Here is a 7,113-nt window from a genome sequence, read left to right on the forward strand (position 1 = left end):
TCTAGACTTGACCTGCCATTTTGGTAGACAAATTTTCCATTACTTGGGAAAATAGTAATTTTTCCTAAAGGCATGGTGATGTACCTCAGTAGTAGTGTTTGTCTAGTATATGCAAGGCCATGGTTTCAATGCCCCAAAACACACAGACACACACTCAAGACTCTACTTGATCTGGGGATATAGCTATTCGCAGAGTACTTATCTAGTATTCTCTAAGCCCTGGATTCATTTTCAAATACCACATAAAACCAGGTTTGATGGTCCACACAATCCCATCCTGAGGGTGGTAGAGGCAGGAGGATCAGGAGTTCAATTTCAGCCATAATACAAGAGATCCTGTCTCAAACAAATGGTAATTTTCTTTATAGTTGTTGTAACTTTTATGTTTTGACTTTTATGTTGTGACTTTTATGTTTTATGTTGAGATTTTATGTTTGAGACTTCCTTTACAGTTACATAAAATTCTGTTTGTTGTATCTTGTTGATAGAATATTTGTCTGATTACTCTAATAATTAACTCATAATAATTTGTTTAATTAAATTTCACTTTTCTGACACAGATACTACCCATTGACTTCCCCGTAATTAGCAATTGATTTTTCAATTACTGTATTTTCACTATTTCTGAATCCTTTGATTATTCTGTTACTGTTTGATTTTAATGTTTTTCTTGCTAAGTTGCATATATTTGCTTTTCTTGTTTTTAAACAATTGTCTCTTTTAATTGTTCAATATACCCCATATGTGAATGTGCATATAGTTACATATTGGTAATTATTACCATGCACTTTAATGTGTTCACCGTTAATCTTTTTTATGTTTTATTTTCTTTTTATTTTATGTGTATGTTTGTATTGTCTGCATGTATATAAGGGCACCCATGCCATGCAATGCCTGCAGAGATCAGAAGAGGGCGTTGCATTCCCTGAACTGGAGTTGTGGACAGTTGTTAGTTGCCATATGGGTGCTGGGAACTGAACCCAGGTCCTCTGAAGAACAGCTAGTGCTCTGGACTCCTGAGCCATCTTTCCAGCCCCCTAGTGTTAACCTTTTATGCTTTGCTTATTTTTAATTCATTTCCTGTTTGTTTAATAATTAGGTTTAGAGTTAGGGTTTAAATTGAAACCTTTTTCTTTTACTATTTTTTTTTTTTATTTTTTAGTATCTGTGCACACTATTTTGCTTTCTGACTCATGCTATATTTATAATTTTACTCCAATTGTGGCAAAATATAAGCAATAATAATGCTTTCCCTATCTCTGTTTAGACATTTTTAATTTTGAAGATCTAAAAATTCATTCAGTTAAAAGTGATATTTAGCTAAGCATATAATTTTAGGTTGATTTATATTTTCTCATTAAGTGTGAGCATTATTATACTTGTCCTAAATCTACAATTTGTTACTAATATAAATGCTTCCTTTTTTAAAAAGCAAGCTTTAAAAAACTATTTTATTATTAAACTCAGATCTGCACTGAATGTGCATTCACTTTTTTTCTTGTCATTTTTTCCCTAAGCAGTAGAGTACAACTCCATTGCACTGTAAATTATGAATGGTCTAGAGATGCCCAAAGTGGACAGGGGGAAGTATACACAAAGTCTATACAAAATTATGCCATTTCATATACAGTACTTGCTCTGCAGAGGCATCTGCCCAAGATCCTGTCACCATGTGGAAAGATGTGGAAAGATGACTGTGTTTATCTTGGTCAGTGCTGGAGAATGTCCACCCATTATAACTTCAAGTACTACCCTTCTGTCCATCTCTATGTTATCTTCATTTTCACTGCTTATTACACAAGTATTGAAATGCAGAGACTTCATCCTCATCCTCAAGACTCTTAATGAATTCTGAGGGCTACATGTGGCCACATATACTCAGAATACCTATGAATGTCACCCAACACAAAGTTGAAAAATTACTTAGAACATCATAAGATTTTTATTTTTGCAATTTTTCTTTTGTGACTCAGTCATACAATTTTTGAGCACGAACTCTTTGGATGCCAACATCTTTCATGACACAATTTGACAAGGTTTGTTGGGCACACATGGATTCTTCCACCTTTTTATCTCAACCTCAACTAACTCTCTTTCATCTTTGTCTCATCTACAGTCTTATTTTTACAGTCTTATTTTTTTAGCCTTTTTATTCATTGGTTGACATTTTGAATCTCTTTATTCATTTTAGAATATTTTGTTAAATTTCTTTTTCTTTAATGAGTATTAATGCTGCAAAAATCTATGAAATTATTACACTAATATTAAAATCTTTTAGACAACAAATAGGATGGATTTTATCTAATTCATTCAACTAGCCAATATCTTTTTTATTTTTAAACATTTTATTTATTTATTTTTATTTTGGGGGTATGACTACATTGCCTGCATGCATGTAAGTGCACCTGTGTCAGGCAATGTCCATGGAGGTCAGAAGAGGACATCAAATTCCTCTGGAACTGGAGTTACAAACAGTTGTTAGCGCCACGTGGGTGCTGGGAATCGAACCTGTGTTTTTGCATTGTGACCTGGACATATGGGCTTCTTTTGTTGATTACGTGTCTCATATGAAATTCTGGCCTACATTTGTTGAGTTGAAATTTGCTTCTGGTTTTACTGTTGTGGTAGCTTGGCTGTTTTCTGATCAGGTGTGAATTGTTGGTAGATTTGCGCTTCAGGTTCTCACTTTTGAATTTTTTTATTGGAGGGACAGGATGATTCCAGGTTGATCTAGTGTGTGAGGTGAGCAGTAACAGGTAGGACTGTGAGTGTGAAGGTAGTGGTAGGGTGTACAGGTTCTAGCTAACTCATTGGGCTATTCCAGAGCTGGAGCAGACTTAATTTGGAACTCTCTAGCAGTACTTTCCTAGCTGAGTCCTGGTGCTAGAAGATAGTGACAGAGTAGATGGGTTCTGGCTAGCTAGGCAGTGTAAATGGGAGCCCATGAGCAGCGTGTTCCTGGACTAGTACTGAATGAAAAGGATGGGTAAAGAGTGACCAGGTTCTGGCTAACGTGCCAAGATAATTGGGAGCTCTCTAGCAGGGTGGCCCAACCTAAACCTGGGGTGGAACAAGGCTGAGTGGGCAGATTCTGACTAGCTAGGCAGGGAAAATTCACTATTATTATTTTTAATTGTGTTGTTTGCACTTTAAGGTCTTCCTGAGTAGAGACTTTGAACAAATTCTTTGGTTTTTTGGAAACATCTTTATCTGTATAGCCTAAGATAGGGTGCAAGCTTGACACAGTCTGTAGGTCATGGGAATCAGCTATGACATTATTTATGGACACACCATACCTTACTTGAAGGTAAATGATGATACATGATGCAAATGCATAGTTTCAATCCTTATGATCATGAAACATGTTTTTAAACTTCAGATCTCTCATTCTTTTTTGTGGTTTTGAAAAAAACACCCTTTTAGATTATACACATTCAGCAATGATACAAGGAAATGACACTTCCAAGCACAATCAGCTTGTGCCCTCATCTTCCATAACCAGAGTAAAAACATATTTCCTCCTAACTTGCAATACAAAGACAAGGACTTTCCTACAGAAAAATCTTCAATTTCAGATATTCCTGGGCTGGAGAGATGGCTGGAGAGTGGTTACAAACACTGGCTGTTCTTTCAGAAGACCCGGGTTCGAATCCCAGCACCCACATGGCAGCTAACAACTGTCTGTAACTCCATTTCCAGAGGATCCGACAGCCTCTTCTGTCCCCTGCGGGCATTGCATGACATGGGTGCACTTACCTACATGCAGGCAGTACACACATACACATAAAATAAAAATAACAAATAAAATATTTTTTTAAAAAAAGAAAAAAAAAGTTATCTTAAGCTACTTGAAGGACAACTCCTCACTCCCAAACAGTATGTTAATGTCTCAGTTTGTAAAATCTTCTTTAAAAATTGTGCAAAATCACAAGATATATGTATAGGGATATATGTAAGGGATGCAATTAGCTTATGAAAATAGTTACATTTTAATTAAAAACTATTTTATTAACATTCCTTTAAGAAGTAACTTGAGTACATTAAAATACTTGGTATAGGTTGAAGAATTTGGAAAGGGAGTTAATGGCAATATAGGAGCAGTGACAAATTTCACATCATTGTTGAAGCTTGGTAGTACAGTTTTGTCAGGAAATAATATTAAAAATTATAGTAGACATATAGAATTATGAACTTTATTCTAAGACATAGTTGCATATTTTAGGGTATTTTTTCCTTCTACATTAGATCACTATTACAAATTTTACTCATTATTTTTTATTAATAAACAGTGCTGCATTAATTTTTCCATAAGTTTTTTATAATTTAAAATGTAATATTGCAAGTTTCAAAGAATGAACACTTCTATAATTGTTGATACATATCAGTAAATTTTCCTTCAGCATATTTTCATCAGCCTAGAGAAGCTAGTGGACTTATGTTTGCCCAAGATGGGAACAGAAGGGGTAAAAGATCTTGAGGGTGTTCCAAGTTTGTAATGTCCCTTTTATCATCTCCTTTTTTTGGTAGTGACTCAGAACTGTGAAGATTAGAATTAGTATTATCCTTAAGACTGTTAAGGCAGGACTTGGACTAAACTAAACCTTTAAGATAAATTCCAATAAGGCATTATACAGCTACCAATTTAACACATATTTTGTTGATATCGATTATGCTGCAAACACAAAAATAGGCTCAACATCTACCTCACCTTCTTGGTAATAATAAGTAGTTCCTTTATACCTAGTGTCATCCATTTATAAAATATCAATACCAACATCTATTTCTTAATATGGTATTGCATTCATCCACACAAGGCACCCTCAGTGATGGTTTCCATCTCCCGAAGGCCGTGGAAAACATGGCTAAACTATTTGCTTTGCTCAAAAATGTGTAGCCCTTACTATGCATTATTTTATTATCGAAGCATTTAGCACATTACATGGTTCATTAGCAGAATTTAACAAATTGTTGAAGCATTTTAATATTAAGCTATTAAATATTGGTCATTTGCCAGCAATGCCTTCACGTATTAAATATGAGTATTTAAACTATTTTAATATTTATTTTCACACAACAAAGCAATTAAAATATTTTTATTTTTAGTGTATTCACTCAAATTTTAATGATTTCTGTAATAAAGTGTATTTTTAAATCCTGTTTAATTTCCAGTCTCCAGACAAAATGCAGGTCAATAATTTGCCTAAGGTGAGAGGTGAATTCAGATTAGCTTCTGATTAAAACTTACATACTGTGTCCTCAAGAGTGAACAAAGATTCCATTTTGTGACATCCTAAGATGATTGAAAGTCTTTATCTTGGAAAGAACTTTTTCTAATTTGCAACATTAATATTCTCTGCTAAGACCGTCAACAATTCTTTCATTTTCTGAAATGAAATTCACTGATTCCTCACCATTCTTGCAAAACATGTTTACATATTTGATGACATTCCCAGTTCACTCTGCTCTTTTTGAGTCCTAAAAAAGATTAAGCATCTCATTTGTTAGATCGGGGAACAAAGCTTTCGTGTTACTTTGCCAGTGACAGTAGTCATAGATTTTAAAACTAATGGTATTCATTGCACTACTGGCATGTATAAAGAAAAACAAAGATTCACTGGAACTATCCTTTGAGATGTACAGTTTATGCAGGAAGGGGACAAGTCAAGAAGTATGTAAGAGAAAATGTACGCTTTATTTAAATAATAATGTAATATTATTACAAAGATAATGACTTTGGCTTTTAAAAACTAAGAAGAAATCAAGCTGAAACTATAAGAAAATTGTATAAAAATTGAAAATAATCCACCGAATTACTGTAAACAATAATAATTGTTTTGAAATGGTCAATTCATCTCATTATTCATGGGGCAAGAAATTGAAAGGTTGAATAATGAACATGAGTGGAGATGAGAGGCTGCTGAGGAGCACAGTCCCTCTTTCTCATCAGCACATCCCAGTTCTGGATGCACTGGGGGTAGGGGGTCAATAGTTCCTGAGAGGGCACAAGAGGTCCAGACATATAAGCCTGATAATGCTATGCTGGCAAAAATCCCTTGCTTTTTCCATTACACTTGATTCATCCCCTCTTCTGTCTTCCCTCTGCTGCATCCAATTACCCTCTTTCACGTTTGAACATGTTACCCCATGCAACTACATGCTACCAAAACAAGTCAATGTCTCTATGAAGAATTTTGTCTAATAGATCACAATAAGCACTGTTTGCTTGCGTTCAGTTTCAACGAACCCTTGTCATTCTCCTGACCACTGTATCCATTTGTCTTCTTTTTATTTTTGCTTCATCTGTGACATAAATTATAAAAGCTAAGTAGTTAGAAGCATATGAAGTGAAATGTTCCTATGAGGTAATCTTTCACGGGCACAGGTTTTTTTATATTTTATTATTATTTTTAATGTGTATGAGTGTATTGCCAGTATGTAAGTAGGTGCACCTGTGATGTGCAATGCCCAGAGGTCAAAACTGGAGTCGCAGGCAATTTTTGGTTGCCATGTGGGTGCTGGGACTCGACCCCGGGTCATGCCCATGTAGGTCAGATGAGGGCATTGGATCCCATAGAACTGGAGGTATGGGAGGTTATCAGGCTAGGATGTGGGTGCTAGGAATCAAATTCGGGTCTTCTGCAAGAGGAACCAGTGCACTTAACTGCTGAGCCATCTCTCCAGCCCCATGGACATAGTTTTAGTGTGTCACAACTATCAGTTGCATACTATAAACAAATTACAAGTGTGTATATTTTTATTCTATTGCATCTCACATAATTACAAGTGAAATATTTTCTTGAAAATTTATTTTCATAATTTTAGTATAGGATTTCATATATTATGAATGCAATTGGATGTAATTTTGTATACAAGATAAAGACATAATGATACTCTTTGGTTTAGAAGAATATATTTTTGTTGTATGGTCATGACTATAACACAAATACATTTTTACTGTAGGATGCTATATATATATATATATATATATATATATATATGTGTGTGTGTGTGTGTGTGTGTCTATATATACACATCTCTCTCTCTCTCTCTCTCTATATATATATAGATAGATAGATAGATAGATAGATAGATAGATAGATAGATAGATAGTAT

The 7,113-nt window shown here is 34.6% G+C and overlaps 1 protein-coding gene across 1 annotated transcript in view; it reads left to right on the forward strand.

Moving 5' to 3' along the window:
- The window catches only part of LOC103727801 (sperm-associated antigen 16 protein-like), a 309,757-nt gene that overhangs the window by 33,274 nt on the left and 269,370 nt on the right, over nucleotides 1–7,113 (forward strand). The gene's annotated exons all lie outside the window — the stretch shown is intronic.

This window comes from Nannospalax galili, unplaced genomic scaffold (assembly GCF_000622305.1).
Source record: "Nannospalax galili isolate Female #2095 unplaced genomic scaffold, S.galili_v1.0 scaffold127, whole genome shotgun sequence".
Taxonomy (NCBI): domain Eukaryota; kingdom Metazoa; phylum Chordata; class Mammalia; order Rodentia; family Spalacidae; genus Nannospalax; species Nannospalax galili.